This window comes from Gossypium arboreum, chromosome 6 (genome assembly GCF_025698485.1).
Source record: "Gossypium arboreum isolate Shixiya-1 chromosome 6, ASM2569848v2, whole genome shotgun sequence".
NCBI lineage: Eukaryota > Viridiplantae > Streptophyta > Magnoliopsida > Malvales > Malvaceae > Gossypium > Gossypium arboreum.
The window spans coordinates 74,194,827-74,207,478 of NC_069075.1; the positions used below are offsets into that span (position 1 = coordinate 74,194,827).

A 12,652-nucleotide genomic window follows, 5' to 3' on the forward strand; every position below is an offset into this window, starting at 1 on the left:
TATTAATATTTACATACTTACTTACTAAGCTATAATGCTTATTCTCTTCCGTTCCTTTTTCCTATAGTGTCGCAGATGTTAGCTCGAGTTGGAGGTCACCGGAGGTTAAATCACACTATCAAACTATTGATCGATATATAAAGGTTTTAAAGTATTTTTAAGTCTTTGGCATGTATGGAGACTTGTTTAATTGTTATTAAGTTGCTAGAAATTGGCCTAAAATACTGACCTATGTTAATTGAAGGTCTCTATTGTATAAAGTCATTTAAGGTAGATATTCTTGATTATGTTATTAATTAAATGATGCAATTTATGAATGTGCATGCTTGCCTATGTGTGTGGTTGAATTAAAGCATGATATAGGCCTTGTAAGCCCTTTTTAAGGGACAGCTTGAATGTGTTTGAAAAAGTTTTAAATTAGAGTGAAATTATGAATAGTTTTTATACAATGATTAGTGATTAAGTCCGATAATGCCTCGTACCCTGTTCCGGCGTCGAACACGGGTAAGGGGTGTTACAGTTGTGGTCTTTGATTTCCTTGACCACCCCACGAGAAATTGGGATGGTTCCTCCAGCTTGCATTATAAGTGTTACTATATGGGTTATTTTGGGATCTATTGTTATTGTTACCCATATATTGGACTTGTTCCTCCTTGATGCTAGGGTTGAAGGATTGATACTCTGTGCATGCTCCTCCTCCATTCGTCTCGCACCTCATTACTAGATGTACCTGAGTAGAACCAAGTAAACCATCAATCTTTTTATTTAGAAGTTCTACCTGGTTTGACAGCATAGTGACCGAATTGACGTTATAAATGCCTACTATTTAAGTTAGCTTAGTCCTCATGACTTGCCACTGATAGTTATTCAGTGACATCTCTTCAATAAACTCATAAGCATTTTTAGGTGTTTTATTATTTATGGTTCCACCAGCAGCTACGTCAACCATTTGTCGAGTTGAAGGATTCAAACCATTATGGAATGTTTGAACCTGTAGCCAAAGCGGTAACCCATGATGAGGGCACCTTCTCAGTAAGTCCTTGTATCTCTCCCATGCATCGTAAAGAGTTTCTAAGTCCATCTACACAAACAAAGAGATATCATTACGTAATTTGGCCGTTTTAGCCTGCAAAAAATATTTTAATAGAAATTTTTCGATAATTTGTTCCCAAATAGTGATTGACCCTCGTGGTAATGAGTTTAACCATTATTTAGCTTTGTTTCTCAATGAAAAAGGGAATAATCGAAGACGAATGGCATCGTAAAAAATTCCATTAATTTTAAATGTATCGTAGAATTCCAGGAAATTTGCTAAGTGAGTGTTCGGATCCTCATTCTGCAAACCATCAAACTAAACAAATTGTTGTATCATTTGAATTGTGTTAGGTTTTAGTTCAAAATTATTTGCAGCAATAGCAGGCCTAACTATACTTGACTTAGTTCATGTTAAAGTAGGTTTAGCATAATCATACATAGTACGAGGAGCAGGATTTTGATTTGCTAGTTCAACGTGTATCGCAGGAGCTAGCTGATTGTCTTGGTTTTCAGCCATCTCTTCGGTTGGGGTTTGAGTATTGTGCTCTTGCTCGTTCTCTGTGTATCTTAAGCTTCGCCTTATTTCTCTTTGGTTTTTGTGAACTGTGCGATCGATTTCTTTGTCAAAAAGTAGTGGTCCTGATAGGTTTCTTCTAGTCATAAACTATAAAAACCTACCAAGAGAAAGAAAAAGTAAATTAATAAATAATAATAATAAAAAAATTAAAATTAAATTGCAAGAAAAATAAATGGCTAAAGTAATAAAAATTGAGCATTCCTAATATCTATGTTCCAGGCCAACGGCGCCAAAAACTTGATCGCAATTTTCATGTGATAGGTTTTAAATATTTATAAAGAATCGTTCTTGAAACTAACTATTATCACGATGTAGGCAAGTGTACCTATCGAACAGTAGCACAGTTTTAGCAAGACCGGATTGTCGAACCCAAATGAACTAAAAGTACTAGTAGTGACTGTCTTTTTATTATCTAGCTTAAGAATAAGGGGTTTTGTTTTAACTAACTAATTATCTAAACTAAGAATTCGCAGAAACTAGAATTGGGAGATTACTTTTGGAAAACGATTGAATTAAGACAATACCTAAGGAAAAATCCACCTAGACTTTACTTGTTATTCTGGCTCCGAATCAGACGATTTATTCATTTAACTTGTCCTGTAGAGATCCCTAAGTTATGTTATTATCCCTATTCAGGACTAATAACGTCTAATCCCTAAATTCAATAATTAAGAATTTTCTTTCATTAACACCCTAAGGTTGCATTAACTCGATCCATGGATCCCCTTATTAGGTTTCACCCTAATCCGGCAAAATCTTGTCACCCTATGTCTAGGCGCGCAATCAACTCCACTTAATTATGACAAATGTACTCTTAAAAAGGGTCTATTCCTCCTCTGTACAAGAGCTTTTATTTCTCCTCTGTATAAGAGCTTATCTTGAAGTAGTATCTTAGGATATCAAAACAAGAATTAAGAACACATAATTAAGAACAAGTTAAATATTTATCATACAATTCATAAAATAATAACAAGATTTGTCTTAGGTTTCATTCCCCTTAGGTATTTAGGGGATTTAGTTCATATCTAAAAAGGAAAACATCTCAGAAGAATAATAAATAAAAAACATAAAGAAAACCCAAAACTCCTGAAGGGAAATTGAGGGGAGATATTCAGTCTTGATGGTGACTCCGGCTTCTGAGATGGATCAATCAGCTTCCCTTGAGCAGTTCCCTGCCTCTTTCTCTTTGTGCCCCTTTTCCTCTTTCTTTAGGGCGTATTTACAGGCTTTAGAATGCCTAAAAGTCCTTAAAATTAGCCTTTTCCAAATTGGACTCAACTTGGGCTCGGCAGTGACATGCCCGTTTGCGATTACTTCAGGCCGTGGTCAAGCCTGTTAAATAGGCATGGACTTGTGGTCTACCCGTGTGAGTCGTGCTTCGATTCTGCCAAATTGACACGGCCATGTGGTCTGTCCATGTGAGGAAGTCCAGGTCGTGTTGATTTCGTACTTTGGCCCATTTTCTCAGTTTTTGGCTTGTTTCTCGTTCTTTTCGCTCTCCTATGCTTACCTAAGTATAAAACATGAAATTAAGGCATTAGGAGCATTGAATTCACCAATTCTAAGGAAAAATCATCCATAAAATGCGTTAAGCATGGGGTAAAAATTTGTATAAATTACGGTTTATCAACAACCAAGAGAAATTTACACCGAATTTATTTAATAATAATCAATATTAGCCAACATTAATTGCCTATACAAAATAACTATCACCTTTACCATATGAGCCAACACTTGTGGCTAAATTAACAAGACACTAGATAAAACATTCAAGTCTCTACACATGCCACAATCAAAACATTTAAACTAGTTATACAAAAAGCTTCAGGTGATAGTGTGATCGATGCCTCTGACTTCCCTTGATCCCTGATGCTAGCTTGGCGACACTAAAAGAAAATGGAAAGGAGAGGGAGTAAGCATAAAGCTTAGTAACTTTCATATAAATAAGTAACAACATCAATCATGCATATTATAGATCAACACAACATTCTCTGGTGAACATGGTTAAATATCACTACATGCTTATATATCACAAGTATAACCCAAAGATTTCAATATCGTCCCAAAATCATTTCATAGCTAGTACTTACTCATGTCATTCTTACCATCATTGCAACATAATTAGATTCATATCTCATGAATTTTGAATAAGAACCTATACCACTCAAGACATGATTATATAGTTCCATACCATTATCATAAGCTTTAAAATAACCTGTGAAACCATTTGGAATACAAAAGGATATCTGACAAGCTTTACACAAAAGAGTGAATTGTCGATGCCATGTTCCAAACATGGTCTTACATTGGCTCACATGTCGAGGTCGATGCCATGTCCCAGACATGGTCTTACTCTAGCTCTCATCTCAATGCCGATGCCATGTCCTAAACATGGTCTTACACTGGCTCTCATAACATCGTCGATGCCATATTCCAAACATGGTCTTACACTGGCTCTCATGATGTGGCTAATGCCATGTCCCAGACATGATCTTACATTAGCACACATATCAATACTGATGCCATGTCCCAAACATGGTCTTACACTGGCATACATATCAATGCCGATGCCATGTCCCAGACATGGTCTTACACTGGCACACGTGTCACCCAAATGTCATGGCATGGATATTCAATCTATTCCTAGGTTCAATCGTGACTGTACTACATTAAATTTCTTCATGCATTATTCATAAGCAATTTCAAACATATTACACAAAATTAATCATTCAACACATAATAACGATAGTGTTGCCTTACTTACGTACAAATTACCCCGTATACAAAAAGTTGACAACTAATTAGCTTTAGTCTACTAGCTTGGCCTTCCCCTGGTCTAGGCCCGGATTTTGTATTTCTTGATCTAAAATAAAAAAAATTCACTGATTTAATTATCATATTAATCAATACATTTCATAATTCATATTTTGGAAAAATGACCATTTTGCCTCTAAGCTTTCACAAAACTACTATTTTACCCTTAGGCTCGTAAATCGATTTTTATCAAATTTTCTCACTAACCAAGCCTAGCCAAATTCTTTTTATACTAGAAGCAACCCACAATTCCCATTATTTCACAGATTTATCACATAATTTATAACTTATGTAAAATGGTCCTTACTTAGGGTTTTCATGAAAGCTACTTCACAAAAGTTGTTTGTTTGACAACCATGATTCATTTTCTTTCATAAAATTTCAGAAATCAACATGATTGCTATCATGGAAAAACCCTAGACTTTCAACCATTTTGCAAAATGGCATCATTAGCTAGATTATGCTACAATGGTCCTAAAAGTACAAAAAAATCAAGAAAAGCCATCAAAATCACTTACTAATGAGAGAACTTAACGGCTGAAAATTTCAGTCTTCAAAAACCCCTTTCTTGCTGAAATTTTCGATGGAGAAGAGAAGAAGAGAAAAAAGAATATAGCTAGCCTTTAGGTTATTATTTATTTATCAATTAAGTCACCTACCCTTTGACCATCCCATGAATTAAGGCTCCATGTCCAGCCACTAACATTTTATTGGTCTATTTACTCAATAAGGACCTCTACTTTAATGCTCCATAGCTATTTGACACCTTTAGTTAGTAGAACAAAACTTTCAAACTTATTGCGATTTAGTCCTTTTTCACAATTAGGCATGCAATTGCTCAAATTATTTCACCAAAATTTTCATGCACTCATATAATCATTCTATAACACATAAAATAATATATATGTATATAAATAATTTCTCTGACCTCGGTTTAGTGGTTCCAAAATCACTATTCTAACTAGACCCAAAATCAGGCTGTTAGACTTCGTATGTTAAACAAACCTATAAACTTTGAACCAATTTTCTGAGATAGAAGACTACTAGGAATGGAGGTATAAAATATACTTCAGATAGTTTAGCAATATGTAATAGCCCATTTTTAGTTAAATCAAAATAGAGGTTTCGGGACCACAAATATGACGAGTAAAATTTTATTTTATTATTATTTTAATATGTGTGGGATGTTAGTAAGGTCATATATTAAGAAATTTTGGTGTTTTACATGATTAATTAAGCGAAAGGGCTAAATCGTAAAAAGTGTAAAAGTAGAGTTCCATTAGTTAAAAGGGTCAAATGGCTATAGAACATTAAGATGATGGACTTAGATGGTAATTAGACAATTTCTATGGTTAGTGGATATTCATGGCAAGGTATTATTGAAATTTTGAATGTTTTTAAAGGACAAAATGGTAAATGTGTAATTAAAGGTTAAATTAAAAAGAACAAATAGCATTCATCTTCTTCAATATTTGTGTTGTAACACCTCGAATTTGGGCCTAGAAGTATTGGGCCTTGAGTGGGGGTCCGTAAGGAGGTTGTATATAGGTATTTAATTGTGCTATGAAATAACACAATTAAATGTTTGCTTTAGTGGTTAATGGCTTTGAGAAGTGTTGGAGAAATCTTGGGTTCAAACTTGGGCTTTAGCAAAAATTTTGGTGTTAAGAGAAAAAAACCTGGATGCTTGGATGAGGGCTTTTAAATTATTGTGTTAAATAAATGACACAAGGAAGCTTGTAGTCTAGTGGTTGTGGCGTCATTAAGGTTGTATGGGAGCCTGGGTTCAAGCCTTGGCTCTTGCAATTTATTTTGGTTTTTTTAAGGGCACCTGAACTTTGGCCTTTAGACCTTATAATTAACTGGGGATAAAATATGACACAAAAAGCCTTGTGGCTTAGTGGCAAGTAACGTGTGGAGCATCTGAGGGGAGGCATGGGTTCGAATCCCATGGCAAGCAAGGAACATTTATTTTGCTAACAGGGGGTGGCAAGAGTTGGTGTTGAATTTAAACTCGATGTTCGAGGATCCCACATCGGAAGCTAACATAAGAGTGGATCTGGTCGGCTTTAAATAGAGGGAACCATGAGGAGAGTAAAGATACCTTTCTTGGCTGATCCCTTTCGTTGTATGGTGTGCTCGTTTGGGTTGGGCATCGGCTAAGAGTGTTCGGAGCGTGGATTAACTCCAGTCTCCTATCAGGTGTGTATTTCTCACTACTCTAGCTGTAGGATGGCTACTTCGGGCCGCGATGGGCCGAAAGGGGCTATGTGGGCCTAATGGGCCTACGGGCCCAATTGGATAAGTTGTTTGATTGTGTAGTAAATATTGGACTAGGCTAGGTGAATCTCATATTTGTGGCTAGATTTGGGCTAAAAGGGCCACAGAGCGTGTGGGCCCATTTGGGCCGAGAATGGGCTTTAGGGCCATTCGTATTGTTATCCCTGTTTAGAATACTTTAGTTTACCAAATTACAGAAATGCCCTCGACTTGTAAAATTACCAAAGTACCCTCGATTTATAGAATTATTGTTTTACCCTTGATTTACAAAATTATTGTTTTACCCTCGATTGTGAAATTACCGTTTTACCCTCGATTGTGAAATTACTGAAATACCCCTATAGGGTAGAATCACCAAAATACCACTAGTTTATAAAATTACCAAAATACCACTGGTTTGTGAAATTACCAAAATACCCTGAATTTGTAAAATTACCAAAATACCCCTAATTTACAAAATTACAAAAATACCCTTGACTTTCTAAAAATTATAGAAATATCATTGGTTTACAAAATTACTGAAATACCCTTGGCTTGTAGATTTACCGTAACACCCTTGTAGGATGAAATGACTAAAATACCCCTATTAGTTAAAAAGACCGTAAAGCCCTTGTAGGGTAAAGTGATCGTAAAGCCCCTATAGGGTAAAGTGACAGTAATACCCCTGTATGGTAAAATGACGAATATGCCCTTATGTTCTGTATGACTGATGGGCTTAGGATTTACATATATTGATATTGGATTAGTTAAGTTTGAGTAACAGGTGGTGGTTATCGTAGGTGATTGATTATGGAAACGTTTCAACTTCAACCCATAACAGGTGTGTACTAACCCTCGTAATAGCTTTGATTAATATTTGCTGAGAAGTCAAAATGCTAAAATACTGGTATTTTAGGAACTTGCAATGTTGCGTTTGGGTATAGATGCGATAAATACGATAAGATCGGTGTTTGGATCGATGGAACAGGTAAGAACTCAATTTTGTACACGATGGTAAGTTGGGCCTCAATGGGCTGAAATTGGGCCCAATGGACTTTCGGACCCATTTAGGTAGAATTGATAGAAAATGGAATTTGGAAAAGTTGCACGTTAACACGGTTAGTATTGTTGTAAAATTTGGGTTAAGTAGGCTAAATTAGCATTCGTAGGGCCCATTAGGGGTTTTGGGCCCAAAAGCCCGAATTTGATAAAGTGGGTTAAAGATTATTGTTTAAACACTCGGAAATATTGATAATTGTAATGAACATGGAAAACCCTGATATTTGGTAAAATTAAGAAAATACCCTTATAATGTGAAAAATGACTATTTTGCCCTTGTGGGCAAGTGGTGACTTAATTTGTGTGGTTGTGAATTTGATTGTGAATATATGTTGGTGATATGAATGACTTGACTGTGATTGTTTAATTCAAATATGGGCATGACATTACGCAAACATGACATGTTGCATTGGGTTGGGTTTTATATCGATGGAGGAAGTGCAAAAGGGCTTATGCCCGGTTTAAAAGGGCTTATGCCCCGATTTATTGAAAAGGGCTTATGCCCGGCCACAAAAGGGCTTATGCCCCGATTTATTGAAAAGGGCTTTGCCTCGGTTTCGAAAAGGGCTTTGCCCTAGTTATTAAAGAGGCTAGGGCTCGGATATATGATAAAGCGACTATCTTGCCGGTGGTGTGTTGGTTGGGTGGGTTGAGTTATTCCCCACATGGTGTGTTGGTTGGTACGGGTGGAGAGTAGCAGATGGTGGGTCGAGTAGTCTCCCCAAATGGGCTTGCATACATTCATTGGTATTTCATATGATATTGAAATGGGCTTGCATACATCCATTGACATTACATGTGATATTGAAATGGGCCTATGGGCCATCTTATTTCTGATAAAGGCTTGACCCAGTGAAATGATTTATGAAAAGGCTTGACCCGATGATATAATTTATGAAAAGGCTTCGGTCCAGTAACTGTTAAACGAAAGGCTTCGACCCAGTTTATGTCAAGACTAAATAGGCCTTTGGCCCAGATTGTACTGATACTGTGTTTTCACAGTTTGTTTGTTATTGGGATTACACACTGAGTTTTCATAAACTCACCCCGTTTCTAACTGTGCAGGTAATCCCTAAGCTTAGATGGTTTGGAGCTGCGAGGGACTCGGAGATGGCTACACTACTATTTCTGTTTCTTTTAATTCAATAAGTAGCCAATTTATTTCTTTATAAGTTTTATCTTATTAATATTATTGTTTGGTTTTCGGTTGTAATAAGGCCATTTTAATTATTTTTCTGGGATTATTTTATTTTTAATAACTTTAATCTGTTTGTTAATAAATGGGCTAGACTTAGGACGTGTTTTCAAAATGATAATTGTTTTCAAAATAACACCACGCCACGATTATCCGATTTATCAAAGATTTCAACTTAAATAAATTACAACTCAATTTAACCAAGTGTGGCAATGGTTGTGAATTGTGTCAAAACATCATGGATCAAATCAAAGCAACATAGCTACTTTTCAAGCATATAACCTAGTTCAATTACCTACCAAATCAAATCACAAATTTCCATTTCCAAGTCATCACAACATACCAAAAGACTTTGCATTTCAATTACCTAAAAGTTGCCAAAATGACCTAACTTAACGAGGTATTACAAATCCATCAAACTAAACATAAACTTCATAAGTATATACATACCAAATCAACCATTAACACTTTCATAAACTACCATTATAAAAGATCTTCTACATGCCATTTATAACCTTAGAAAAATACAAAAAAAACTACTGAAATAGTTGTTGGATAGTGTGATAGGTCTCCGACAAGCTTCCAACCGATCAAGCTCCCTTTAACTATAAAACAAAGTAGCTATGTAAGCAATGAGTGTTTAGTAAGCTCGTATAAATTGAAACATAACTTACCATTTCTTTAGCACAAACTATAAAATATGCATAATGTCATTACCAAGACCATAAGCTTAGTATAAGCCTATACAAGCACCAGCAAACTCACAAGTTAGTGTGCTTATCCATGATGCAAATGTACTCAATCATACAGTAAGTAAGTTCACATATACATCATTTAATTCATCAACTTTTTCATATGATCATGAACCATTTCATTTTTATACTTACCATTTCATTTCCTTTTCTCACCTATTGAACCATCTAGAATTGCATTAGATACTTGAGAATACTCACACACATAGTGTGCCTTTCCATATAACCGTAAGATTTTCTTTTCAATAATGCTCACACAAGCTGTGAAAAAGGCCTACTGTAACAAGCCAATTTTAATGAAATTAGAATAATGGTTTCGGGACCACAAATCTGAGCCAAAAAGAAAATTTATTTTAATAATATTGCATGGTCCGTATTATGATAGAAATGTTATATGAAAATTCTGATAAGAAAATTTTTTTGATTATGTGCTTAATTATGGAAAGGACCAAATTGCATAAAATGCAAAAGTTGAATTCTAATAGATAGAAGGATCAAATAGCTATAGAATTCAAAATAAAAGGTCCTTATATGGTGATTAGACCATTAAAGAAAATTTAGTAGATATTTTTGGTGATTCATCCATGGAAAAATTAGAAAAGGCTACGGACTAAATTGGAAATCAAAATAATTAAAAGATGATAATAGAAAATATCATCTTATTTTTCATCATCTTCCCCAAAATTTACATGGAAACCCTAGGAGAGAGAAAATAAACTAATCAATCTTAATTAGGTATGTTTTCTTGTCCCATTTTTAGTAATTTTTATATTTTTGAGATCGAGATAGTTTAATCTATCTACTTTGGGGATTAATTTGAAAAGATATCAAAGTATAAAATTTTTCCAGGGATGAATAAGCTAAAAAATTGAAATTTATGGTAGAAAATGAAAGGTTTTTGATAGATAAACAACTTTTACAAAGAGAAATTTGATGAAATCATGATTTAAGGACTAAATTGAAAAGTGTAAAACCCATGGAAAAATTCTAAATTTTGTGTAATACAAGTGTTGTAAATGTTATATGAAAGTTTCAGTTAGGCTTGTAATAAGGATTAAATTGCATGAATTTCATTTTTCAAGCCTAGAGACGAAATTGGAATTTATGAAAAGTTTAGGCGAAAAATGGTAATTTTGCCTAGGGTGTAAATTGAATCCAATTGACTATGAAATGGATTCAATTGATGATTAAATTAATTTATATAGATCCGGATAACTTAAATTCGAACCTAGATTGAGCAAAAGAAAAAGTGCCGGATTAGAAGACTTTTAAATATGAACAAGTATTGAGGTAAGTTCGTGTAACTAAATTTTGTTTATTTCCATGCTTGAATTGAATGTGGTATGTGATTGTGTGAATTATATAAATGTTATAAATAAATGAAATAATCACATATTCAATCAAGTTTGGAAAATGTTAAGTTCCGTTTGAATGATGAAATTCGATGGATATATGTGATTTCCCATATTGAATATGGTACTGCATATGTTGCAGCCAGAATATAGCTCGGACGAGCAATTCTGTTATAGCCCTCTCGGGCATCTTGTTAAATAGTTCTTGCAAGCATCCTAATCAGTAGTGATTCTGCATGTGTTGCGCACTACCGCAGATCTGTGTAAGCATCCTGTTTCATGATTTGATCGGTTGTGATCCAACACATTATCCGGACACAAACGCAGCTCCATGTGAGCGTCCTGATATAGGCTCTTATGAGCTTATTGACATAGCTCGTTTGAACTCCCTGTTACCTTATCATGTACTCCTTGATAATAACTCTTTGAAGTTACCTATTAAGCTCCATGAGCTCTCTGATTTAAACTCTTATGAGTTTCCTGTTTAGCCCGAATAAGTGTCCTATTACATGGCTCATCTGAGCATCCTGATATATGGTTTTAGAGTGTGCTCCCTGATTATGTACCCTAATGGGTACCCCTGATTATGAGTTGATGGTTTACAGTTTTGTACATCTTGTGTGTATTACATAAGTATCCATCGATATTTCAATAATTCAATGGATAAAACTTCTAACATGAGAAATTATGAGATTAAAAGAGCTATGTCCAGAATACTTCTGAAATACCTAAAAGAGTGTAGTATGATGAGCTCATCCATGCTTACTTGATGTGCATGTAAATTATGTGACTAACTTGCTTATTTGAATGTATGTCCTTAGGCAAATTGTCAATTTATTAGAAAGCATGGTATTGTATACTTATTGTAATGAATGTGATTGGTAAGTTTAATTCCTATTATACGAACTTACTAAGCATTAATTACTTACTAGGTTTTATTTTCTATGTTTTATAGTGCTCGGGAAGCTCAAAAAGGTTAGAGATCAGTCAGAGTATCATCACACTATCCACCAGTCTGTTTTCATATAAAAAACAATCTTATTTTGGTATAATTGCATGTATAGGTTAACTTGGCCAATATTGGCAAGTACATGGTTGTTTGTAATTTAGCCATTGGAATGGCTAATAATGGTTTGTTTTGGTATATTATTATGAGGTTATATATATATATAATGATTAAAATATATGTATGTTGTTGGTTAGATTGAATTAGGATAAGATATAAGGCCTTGCTAAAAGGTAAGTTTGATCATATGAATGTAAATGATGTTATTTTATACATGTTATTGATGTTTGCTTGATTTATTGATGTTTGCTTGATTTATATGACTTGAATTGGTTGGAAAATTTATGCAAATGTTTTTGTAGGTTGAAGGTTAAATTTGGGTGAGAAATAAGGCTAGGAAATGGCCTTATTTTGTCCATACGGGTAGACACACAGGCCTGTGTCTTGACCATGTGTGACATACGGCCAGGCACATAGGCATGTAGTTTGGTCATGTGTCCCCTACATCTTAAAATTGAGAAACAGAATGCTCAGAATTGGGCCAATGGGTAGAGACACGAGAGTGTGTCTCAGTCGTTTCTGATACACAACCTAGAACATATG

At 34.8% G+C, this 12,652-nt stretch overlaps 1 non-coding gene across 1 annotated transcript; it reads left to right on the forward strand.

Annotated features, from left to right (window-relative positions):
* Positions 1–1,007: 1,007 nt before the first annotated feature.
* Positions 1,008–1,114, forward strand: LOC128294973 (small nucleolar RNA R71). The gene has a single exon (XR_008285280.1). It is a non-coding gene; the product is annotated as a small nucleolar RNA R71 (small nucleolar RNA).
* Positions 1,115–12,652: the final 11,538 nt, after the last annotated feature.